Here is an 11890-nt window from a genome sequence, read left to right as displayed (position 1 = left end):
CTGCCAGTGTTCCTTGGACTTTGAATATTTCAAAGTCTTTCCGCCCAACATTCGCATATTTTTCGCCCGGCCTGTGTTTAAGGAGGCGGCCGGTCCTCCCATTCTGCCAGTGTTCCTTGGACTTTGAATATTTCAAAGTCTTTCCGCTCCGGGCTAGGGCGGGTGAGGTCGTCTCGAACCACGTGCCTGAAGGCCGCCTCGCGCCGGATGCAGGCCCCGCTCTGTCGTGCGGTGTGACCGTCCAACGCGGGCATCGCTAGATTAGCCGTGGCCACGATCCTTCCACACCGCGAGCCTTTCGCCCTCGGCCGGTGTCGGTCAACGTGTGGGTTTGGGGGGAAGGACGGCTGCCGGGAGCAGACAGCCGTCCCCGGGTGGGGTGTACAGTCCCTTCACCGCGGCCGCCGGGAGCAGACGGCCGTCGAGCGATTCTGCCATTGTTCCTAGGACTTTGTACATTTTAAAGACCCTCCGCGCGGGCCGCTGATCCCGCTCGGTCGCTCCGGCCTGTGTTTAAGGAGGCGGCCGGTCCTCCCATTCTGCCAGTGTTCCTTGGACTTTGAATATTTCAAAGTCTTTCCGCTCCGGGCTAGGGCGGGTGAGGTCGTCTCGAACCACGTGCCTGAAGGCCGCCTCACGCCGGATGCAGGCCCCGCTCTGTCGTGCGGTGTGACCGTCCAACGTGGGCATCGCTAGATTAGCCGTGGCCACGATCCTTCCACACCGCGAGCCTTTCGCCCTCGGCTGATGTTCGGCCAACGTGTGGGGAGGGGGGGAAGGACGGCTGCCGGGAGCAGACAGCCGTCCCCGGGTGGGGTGTACAGTCCCTTCACCGCGGCCGCCGGGAGCAGACGGCCGTCGAGCGATTCTGCCATTGTTCCTAGGACTTTGTACATTTTAAAGACCCTCCGCGCGGGCCGCTGATCCCGCTCCGTCTCTCCGGCCTGTGTTTAAGGAGGCGGCCGGTCCTCCCATTCTGCCATTGTTCCTTGGACTTGTAAAAGTCTTTCCGCTCCGGGCTAGGGCGGGTGAGGTCGTCTCGAACCACGTGCCTGAAGGCCGCCTCGCGCCGGATGCAGGCCCCGCTCTGTCGTGCGGTGTGACCGTCCAACGCGGGCATCGCTAGATTAGCCGTGGCCACGATCCTTCCACACCGCGAGCCTTTCGCCCTCGGCTGATGTTCGGCCAACGTGTGGGGAGGGGGTTATGGACGGCTGCCGGGAGCAGACAGCCGTCCCCGGGAGGGGAGACTTCACGGCGGCCGCCGGGAGCAGACGGCCGTCGAGAGATTCTGCCAGTGTGTTCCTTGGACTTTGAAAAGTCTTTCCGCTCCGGGCTAGGGCGGGTGAGGTCGCCTCGAACCACGTGCCTGAAGGCCGCCTCGCGCCGGATGCAGGCCCCGCTCTGTCGTGCGGTGTGACCGTCCAACGCGGGCATCGCTAGATTAGCCGTGGCCACGATCCTTCCACACCGCGAGCCTTTCGCCCTCGGCCGGTGTTCGCTCAATGCGCGGGCCGCTGATCCCGCTCCATCTCTCCGGCCTGTGTTTAAGGAGGCGGCCGGTCCTCCCATTCTGCCATTGTTCCTTGGACTTGTAAAAGTCTTTCCGCTCCGGGCTAGGGCGGGTGAGGTCGTCTCGAACCACGTGCCTGAAGGCCGCCTCGCGCCGGATGCAGGCCCCGCTCTGTCGTGCGGTGTGACCGTCCAACGCGGGCATCGCTAGATTAGCCGTGGCCACGATCCTTCCACACCGCGAGCCTTTCGCCCTCGGCTGGTGTTCGGCCAACGTGTGGGGAGGGGGTTAAGGACGGCTGCCGGGAGCAGACAGCCGTCCCCGGGAGGGGAGACTTCACGGCGGCCGCCGGGAGCAGACGGCCGTCGAGCGATTCTGCCAGCGTTCCTTGTACTTTGAATATTTCACAGCCGTGCTCGCACTTAGGAAATTTTCGAGCGCTGTGGCACTTAGAAATTTTTCGTCAAGAGAGGCACTTAGACATTTTTCGTCAAGAGAGGCACTTAGAAAATTTTTCTCTCTCTCTCTGTGTGCCTTCCAGGGTGCTGTGCAACCCTGCGTGTTGTGTTCCCACCGAGCAAGGGGCGCTGCTGGCGGCCATGACCAAGCGCTCGGCACCGGGCCCTTTCATTTTGTGGGGTAAATTATGCGCCCCCCATGCTCGTTCTGACTATATTTTGCGAAAGGGGGGTAAATCGTTGATGAGTACGCTGACTAGGGGGACCATTTAGCGTACTCTGGCGCACCTGAAGACCAAAGTTGGTACTGCACCCTCCCCCTGGTACCCCAGCCCCTGGTACCTAAAGAGGGAGAGGCCGAATTTTCGCTTTTTGGGGCCGACCGAGGGAACCAGCCGAGGCGGACACTTTTCGGCTCAAGAGCCGTTGGCACTTAGAAAAAATTCGCACAAGTTGGCAGGGCTACCAGGGGAAGAGGCCGAATTTTCGCTTTTGAAGGCCGACCGCGGGAACCAGCCGAGGCGGACACTTTTCGGCTCAAGAGCCGTTGGCACTTAGAAAATATTTGCCAAACTTGGCTTGACTTCCAGGAGAAGAGGCCGAATTTTCACTTTTGGTGGCCGACCTGGGGAACCAGCCGAGGCGGACACTTTTCGGCTCAAGAGCCGTTGGCACTTAGAAAATATTTGCCAAACTTGGCTTGACTTCCAGGAGAAGAGGCCGAATTTTCACTTTTGGTGGCCGTTATGGGGAACCAGCCGAGGCGGACACTTTTCGGCTCAAGAGCCGTTGGCACTTAGAAAATATTTGCCAAACATGGCTTGACTTCCAGGAGAAGAGGCCGAATTTTCACTTTTGGTGGCCGTTATGGGGAACCAGCCGAGGCGGACACTTTACGCTGGTTGAGTCGTTGGCACTTAGAAAATATTTGCCAAACTTGGCTTGACTTCCAGGAGAAGAGGCCGAATTTTCACTTTTGGTGGCCGACCTGGGGAACCAGCCGAGGCGGACACTTTACGCTGGTTGAGTCGTTGGCACTTAGAAAATATCTGCCAAACTTGGCTTGACTTCCAGGAGAAGAGGCCGAATTTTCACTTTTGGTGACCGACCTGGGGAACCAGCCGAGGCGGACACTTTACGCTGGTTGAGTCGTTGGCACTTAGAAAATATTTGCCAAACTTGGCTTGACTTCCAGGAGAAGAGGCCGAATTTTCACTTTTGGTGGCCGACCTGGGGAACCAGCCGAGGCGGACACTTACGCTGGTTGAGTCGTTGGCACTTAGAAAATATTCGCCAAACTTGGCAAGACTTCCAGGAGAAGAGGCCGAATTTTCACTTTTGGTGGCCGACCTGGGGAACCAGCCGAGGCGGACACTTTACGCTGGTTGAGTCGTTGGCACTTAGAAAATATTTGCCAAACTTGGCTTGACTTCCAGGAGAAGAGGCCGAATTTTCACTTTTCATGGCCGTTATGGGGAACCAGCCGAGGCGGACACTTTGCGCTGGTTGAGTCGTTGGCACTTAGAAAATATTTGCCAAACTTGGCTTGACTTCCAGGAGAAGAGGCCGAATTTTCACTTTTGGTGGCCGTTATGGGGAACCAGCCGAGGCGGACACTTTAGGCTGGTTGAGTCGTTGGCACTCAGAAAATATTCGCCAAACTTGGCCAGACTTCCAGGAGAAGAGGCCGAATTTTCACTTTTGGTGACCGACCTGGGGAACCAGCCGAGGCGGACACTTTACGCTGGTTGAGTCGTTGGCACTTAGAAAATATTTGCCAAACTTGGCTTGACTTCCAGGAGAAGAGGCCGAATTTTCACTTTTGGTGGCCGACCTGGGGAACCAGCCGAGGCGGACACTTTACGCTGGTTGAGTCGTTGGCACTTAGAAAATATTCGCCAAACTTGGCAAGACTTCCAGGAGAAGAGGCCGAATTTTCACTTTTGGTGGCCGACCTGGGGAACCAGCCGAGGCGGACACTTTACGCTGGTTGAGTCGTTGGCACTTAGAAAATATTTGCCAAACTTGGCTTGACTTCCAGGAGAAGAGGCCGAATTTTCACTTTTCATGGCCGTTATGGGGAACCAGCCGAGGCGGACACTTTTCGGCTCAAGAGCCGTTGGCACTTAGAAAATATTTGCCAAACATGGCTTGACTTCCAGGAGAAGAGGCCGAATTTTCACTTTTGGTGGCCGTTATGGGGAACCAGCCGAGGCGGACACTTTACGCTGGTTGAGTCGTTGGCACTTAGAAAATATTTGCCAAACTTGGCTTGACTTCCAGGAGAAGAGGCCGAATTTTCACTTTTGGTGGCCGACCTGGGGAACCAGCCGAGGCGGACACTTTACGCTGGTTGAGTCGTTGGCACTTAGAAAATATTCGCCAAACTTGGCCAGACTTCCAGGAGAAGAGGCCGAATTTTCACTTGTTGTGGCCGTTATGGGGAACCAGCCGAGGCGGACACTTTACGCTGGTTGGGTCGTTGGCACTTAGAAAATATTCGCCAAACTTGGCCAGACTTCCAGGAGAAGAGGCCGAATTTTCACTTGTTGTGGCCGTTATGGGGAACCAGCCGAGGCGGACACTTTACGCTGGTTGGGTCGTTGGCACTTAGAAAATATTCGCCAAACTTGGCCAGACTTCCAGGAGAAGAGGCCGAATTTTCACTTGTTGTGGCCGTTATGGGGAACCAGCCGAGGCGGACACTTTACGCTGGTTGGGTCGTTGGCACTTAGAAAATATTCGCCAAACTTGGCTTGACTTCCAGGAGAAGAGGCCGAATTTTCACTTATGGTGGCCGTTATGGGGAACCAGCCGAGGCGGACACTTTACGCTGGTCGAGTCGTTGGCACTTAGAAAATATTCGCCAAACTTGGCCAGACTTCCAGGAGAAGAGGCCGAATTTTCACTTGTTCTGGCCGACCTGGGGAACCAGACGAGGCGGACACATCACCCCGCAAGTGCCGTTGGCACTTTGAAAATATTCGCCAAACTTGGCCAGACTTCCAGGAGAAGAGGCCGAATTTTCACTTGTTCTGGCCGACCTGGGGAACCAGACGAGGCGGACACATCACCCCGCAAGTGCCGATGGCACTTAGAAAATATTCGCCAAACTTGGCCGGACTTCCAGGAGAAGAGGCCGAATTTTCGCTTTTTCTGGCCGACCTGGGGAACCAGACGAGGCGGACACATCACCCCGCAAGTGCCGTTGGCACTTTGAAAATATTCGCCAAACTTGGCCGGACTTCCAGGAGAAGAGGCCGAATTTTCACTTGTTCTGGCCGACCTGGGGAACCAGACGAGGCGGACACATCACCCCGCAAGTGCCGTTGGCACTTTGAAAATATTCGCCAAACTTGGCCGGACTTCCAGGAGAAGAGGCCGAATTTTCACTTTTTCTGGCCGACCTGGGGAACCAGACGAGGCGGACACATCACCCCGCAAGTGCCGTTGGCACTTTGAAAATATTCGAAACTTCCATCAAACACACATCGGCTTTTTCGCCGTCGCTGTCCGGCCTGGGCACCATCGTGGCTCGGACAGTTCGTGTGCCAGCTTCCGTTGGCACTTAGAACATTTTTCAAAATAAAAATAAACAGTCCTGCACATACGTGCCGACTATATTTTGCGAAAGGGGAGTAAACCGATGAGTACACTAACTAGGGGGACCAACAGACCGTAGTGGTCTCCCCTGGTACCTAAATGCATACCCCTGGTACCTCAGCGACTACCCCTGGTACCTAAATGCGTACCCCTGGTACCTCAGAGAGGCCGAATTTTCACATTCCGTGGCCGAACTAGGGAACCGGACGAGGCGGACACTTTTCCGGGAGAGACCCGATGGCACTTAGAAAATTTTCGCTCAAGTTGGCAGGACTTCCAGAGCAAGAGGCCGAATTTTCACATTATGTGGCCGAACTAGGGAACCGGACGAGTCGGACACTTTTCCGGGCAAGACCCGATGGCACTTAGAAAATATTCGCTCAAGTTGGCAGGACTTCCAGAGCAAGAGGCCGAATTTTCACATTATGTGGCCGAACTAGGGAACCGGACGAGTCGGACACTTTTCCGGGCAAGACCCGATGGCACTTAGAAAATTTTCGCTCAAGTTGGCAGGACTTCCAGAGCAAGAGGCCGAATTTTCACATTATGTGGCCGAACTAGGGAACCGGACGAGTCGGACACTTTTCCGGGCAAGACCCGATGGCACTTAGAAAATATTCGCTCAAGTTGGCAGGACTTCCAGAGCGAGAGGCCGAATTTTCGCTCGTTCGGGCCGACTCGGGGAACCAGCCGAGTCGGACACTTTTCCGGGCAAGACCCGATGGCACTTAGAAAATATTCGCTCAAGTTGGCAGGACTTCCAGGCGAAGAGGCCGAATTTTCACATTATGTGGCCGAACTAGGGAACCAGCCGAGTCGGACACTTTTCCGGGCAAGACCCGATGGCACTTAGAAAATATTCGCTCAAGTTGGCAGGACTTCCAGGCGAAGAGGCCGAATTTTCGCTCGTTCGGGCCGACTCGGGGAACCAGCCGAGTCGGACACTTTTCCGGGCAAGACCCGATGGCACTTAGAAAATATTCGCTCAAGTTGGCAGGACTTCCAGAGCAAGAGGCTGAATTTTCTCTTTCTCTGGCCGACTCGGGGAACCAGCCGAGTCGGACACTTTTCCGGGCAAGACCCGATGGCACTTAGAAAATATTCGCTCAAGTTGGCAGGACTTCCAGAGCAAGAGGCCGAATTTTCACATTCCGTGGCCGACTCGGGGAACCAGCCGAGTCGGACACTTTTCCGGGCAAGACCCGATGGCACTTAGAAAATATTCGCTCAAGTTGGCAGGACTTCCAGAGCAAGAGGTCGAATTTTCGCTCGTTCGGGCCGACTCGGGGAACCAGCCGAGTCGGACACTTTTCCGGGCAAGACCCGATGGCACTTAGAAAATATTCGCTCAAGTTGGCAGGACTTCCAGAGCAAGAGGCCGAATTTTCACATTATGTGGCCGAACTAGGGAACCAGCCGAGTCGGACACTTTTCCGGGCAAGACCCGATGGCACTTAGAAAATATTCGCTCAAGTTGGCAGGACTTCCAGAGCAAGAGGCCGAATTTTCACTCGTTCGGACCGACTCGGGGAACCAGCCGAGTCGGACACTTTTCCGGGCAAGACCCGATGGCACTTAGAAAATATTCGCTCAAGTTGGCAGGACTTCCAGGCGAAGAGGCCGAATTTTCACATTATGTGGCCGAACTAGGGAACCAGCCGAGTCGGACACTTTTCCGGGCAAGACCCGATGGCACTTAGAAAATATTCGCTCAAGTTGGCAGGACTTCCAGGCGAAGAGGCCGAATTTTCGCTCGTTCGGGCCGACTCGGGGAACCAGCCGAGTCGGACACTTTTCCGGGCAAGACCCGATGGCACTTAGAAAATATTCGCTCAAGTTGGCAGGACTTCCAGAGCGAGAGGCCGGATTTTCGCTCGTTCGGAGCCGACTCGGGGAACCAGCCGAGTCGGACACTTTTCCGGGCAAGACCCGATGGCACTTAGAAAATATTCGCTCAAGTTGGCAGGACTTCCAGAGCAAGAGGCCGAATTTTCACATTATGTGGCCGAACTAGGGAACCGGACGAGTCGGACACTTTTCCGGGCAAGACCCGATGGCACTTAGAAAATTTTCGCTCAAGTTGGCAGGACTTCCAGAGCAAGAGGCCGAATTTTCACATTATGTGGCCGAACTAGGGAACCGGACGAGTCGGACACTTTTCCGGGCAAGACCCGATGGCACTTAGAAAATATTCGCTCAAGTTGGCAGGACTTCCAGAGCGAGAGGCCGAATTTTCGCTCGTTCGGGCCGACTCGGGGAACCAGCCGAGTCGGACACTTTTCCGGGCAAGACCCGATGGCACTTAGAAAATATTCGCTCAAGTTGGCAGGACTTCCAGGCGAAGAGGCCGAATTTTCACATTATGTGGCCGAACTAGGGAACCAGCCGAGTCGGACACTTTTCCGGGCAAGACCCGATGGCACTTAGAAAATATTCGCTCAAGTTGGCAGGACTTCCAGGCGAAGAGGCCGAATTTTCGCTCGTTCGGGCCGACTCGGGGAACCAGCCGAGTCGGACACTTTTCCGGGCAAGACCCGATGGCACTTAGAAAATATTCGCTCAAGTTGGCAGGACTTCCAGAGCAAGAGGCTGAATTTTCTCTTTCTCTGGCCGACTCGGGGAACCAGCCGAGTCGGACACTTTTCCGGGCAAGACCCGATGGCACTTAGAAAATATTCGCTCAAGTTGGCAGGACTTCCAGAGCAAGAGGTCGAATTTTCGCTCGTTCGGGCCGACTCGGGGAACCAGCCGAGTCGGACACTTTTCCGGGCAAGACCCGATGGCACTTAGAAAATATTCGCTCAAGTTGGCAGGACTTCCAGAGCAAGAGGCCGAATTTTCACATTATGTGGCCGAACTAGGGAACCAGCCGAGTCGGACACTTTTCCGGGCAAGACCCGATGGCACTTAGAAAATATTCGCTCAAGTTGGCAGGACTTCCAGAGCAAGAGGCCGAATTTTCACTCGTTCGGACCGACTCGGGGAACCAGCCGAGTCGGACACTTTTCCGGGCAAGACCCGATGGCACTTAGAAAATATTCGCTCAAGTTGGCAGGACTTCCAGGCGAAGAGGCCGAATTTTCACATTATGTGGCCGAACTAGGGAACCAGCCGAGTCGGACACTTTTCCGGGCAAGACCCGATGGCACTTAGAAAATATTCGCTCAAGTTGGCAGGACTTCCAGGCGAAGAGGTCGAATTTTCGCTCGTTCGGGCCGACTCGGGGAACCAGCCGAGTCGGACACTTTTCCGGGCAAGACCCGATGGCACTTAGAAAATATTCGCTCAAGTTGGCAGGACTTCCAGAGCGAGAGGCCGGATTTTCGCTCGTTCGGGCCGACTCGGGGAACCAGCCGAGTCGGACACTTTTCCGGGCAAGACCCGATGGCACTTAGAAAATATTCGCTCAAGTTGGCAGGACTTCCAGAGCAAGAGGCCGAATTTTCACATTATGTGGCCGAACTAGGGAACCGGACGAGTCGGACACTTTTCCGGGCAAGACCCGATGGCACTTAGAAAATTTTCGCTCAAGTTGGCAGGACTTCCAGAGCAAGAGGCCGAATTTTCACATTATGTGGCCGAACTAGGGAACCGGACGAGTCGGACACTTTTCCGGGCAAGACCCGATGGCACTTAGAAAATATTCGCTCAAGTTGGCAGGACTTCCAGAGCGAGAGGCCGAATTTTCGCTCGTTCGGGCCGACTCGGGGAACCAGCCGAGTCGGACACTTTTCCGGGCAAGACCCGATGGCACTTAGAAAATATTCGCTCAAGTTGGCAGGACTTCCAGAGCAAGAGGCTGAATTTTCTCTTTCTCTGGCCGACTCGGGGAACCAGCCGAGTCGGACACTTTTCCGGGCAAGACCCGATGGCACTTAGAAAATATTCGCTCAAGTTGGCAGGACTTCCAGAGCAAGAGGTCGAATTTTCGCTCGTTCGGGCCGACTCGGGGAACCAGCCGAGTCGGACACTTTTCCGGGCAAGACCCGATGGCACTTAGAAAATATTCGCTCAAGTTGGCAGGACTTCCAGAGCAAGAGGCCGAATTTTCACATTATGTGGCCGAACTAGGGAACCAGCCGAGTCGGACACTTTTCCGGGCAAGACCCGATGGCACTTAGAAAATATTCGCTCAAGTTGGCAGGACTTCCAGAGCAAGAGGCCGAATTTTCACTCGTTCGGACCGACTCGGGGAACCAGCCGAGTCGGACACTTTTCCGGGCAAGACCCGATGGCACTTAGAAAATATTCGCTCAAGTTGGCAGGACTTCCAGGCGAAGAGGCCGAATTTTCACATTATGTGGCCGAACTAGGGAACCAGCCGAGTCGGACACTTTTCCGGGCAAGACCCGATGGCACTTAGAAAATATTCGCTCAAGTTGGCAGGACTTCCAGGCGAAGAGGCCGAATTTTCGCTCGTTCGGGCCGACTCGGGGAACCAGCCGAGTCGGACACTTTTCCGGGCAAGACCCGATGGCACTTAGAAAATATTCGCTCAAGTTGGCAGGACTTCCAGAGCGAGAGGCCGGATTTTCGCTCGTTCGGGCCGACTCGGGGAACCAGCCGAGTCGGACACTTTTCCGGGCAAGACCCGATGGCACTTAGAAAATATTCGCTCAAGTTGGCAGGACTTCCAGAGCAAGAGGCCGAATTTTCACATTCCGTGGCCGACTCGGGGAACCAGCCGAGTCGGACACTTTTCCGGGCAAGACCCGATGGCACTTAGAAAATATTCGCTCAAGTTGGCAGGACTTCCAGAGCAAGAGGCCGAATTTTCACAATATGTGGCCGAACTAGGGAACCGGACGAGTCGGACACTTTTCCGGGAGAGACCCGATGGCACTTAGAAAATATTCGCTCAAGTTGGCAGGACTTCCAGAGCGAGAGGCCGAATTTTCGCTCGTTCGGGCCGACTCGGGGAACCAGCCGAGTCGGACACGTTACGGCCGAACACCCGTTGGCACTTAGAAAATATTCGCTCAAGTTGGCAGGACTTCCAGAGCAAGAGGCCGAATTTGCACATTTTCTGGCCGACTCGGGGAACCAGCCGAGTCGGACACATTACGGCCGAACACCCGTTGGCACTTAGAAAATATTCGCCAAAGTCGGCCGGACTTCCAGGCGAAGAGGCCGAATTTTCGCTCGTTCGGGCCGACTCGGGGAACCAGCCGAGTCGGACACATTTCGGCGTAACACCCGTTGGCACTTAGAAAATATTCGCCCAAGTCGGCCGGACTTCCAGGCGAAGAGGCCGAATTTTCGCTCGTTCGGGCCGACCGGAGGAACCAGCCGAGTCGGACACATTTCGGCGTAACACCCGTTGGCACTTAGAAAATATTCGCCAAAGTTCGTTGGACCTCCAGGCGAAGAGGCCGAATTTTCGCTCGTTCGGGCCGACTCGGGGAACCAGCCGAGTCGGACACATTACGGCCGAACACCCGTTGGCACTTAGAAAATATTCGCCAAAGTTCGTCGGACTTCCAGGCGAAGAGGCCGAATTTTCGCTCGTTCGGGCCGACTCGGGGAACCAGCCGAGTCGGACACATTTCGGCGCAACACCCGTTGGCACTTAGAAAATATTCGCCCAAGTCGGCCGGACTTCCAGGCGAAGAGGCCGAATTTTCACTTTTTCTGGCCGACCGGAGGAACCAGCCGCGTCGGACACATTACGGTGTAACACCCGTTGGCACTTAGAAAATATTCGCCAAAGTTCGTCGGACCTCCAGAGCGAGAGGCCGAATTTTCACTTTTTCTGGCCGACCGGAGAACCAGCCGAGGCGGACACATCGCGCCGCTTTTGCCGTTGGCATATTCGAAACTTCCAGAATCGGCTTTTTCGCCGTCGCTGTCCGGCCTGGGCACCATCGTGGCTCGGACACGTCGTGTGCCAGCGTCCGCTGGCACTTAGAAAATTTTTCAAAATAAAAATAAACAGTCCTGCACATACGTGCCCACTATATTTTGCGAAAGGGGAGTAAACCGTCGATGAGTACGCTGACTAGTGGGACCAACCATCGCGCTCTGGCGCACCTGAAGACCAAAGTTGGTACTGCACCCTACCCCTGGTACCCAAACGGGGTAGAGGCCGATTTTTCGCATTTGGCGGCCGACCTAGGGAACCAGAAGAGGCGGACACTTTTCCGAGCAAGTGCCGATGGCACTTCCAGAGCGAGAGGCCGAATAATCGTAATTTGTGGCCGACTTGGGAACCAGCGAAGGCGGATAGGAAGTGGAGTGGGTCCCGCTGGCTGGTCCGCGGGCCAATTGCGGTCCCGCGAGTTAGCGATCGCGGTCCGGAATTCTAGCCGACTTGGGA

Source organism: Syngnathus floridae, unplaced genomic scaffold (genome assembly GCF_059516105.1).
Source record: "Syngnathus floridae isolate MCC-2025c unplaced genomic scaffold, RoL_Sflo_1.0 HiC_scaffold_243, whole genome shotgun sequence".
NCBI classification, from domain to species: Eukaryota; Metazoa; Chordata; class Actinopteri; order Syngnathiformes; family Syngnathidae; genus Syngnathus; species Syngnathus floridae.
This window is presented reverse-complemented; position numbering follows the sequence as displayed.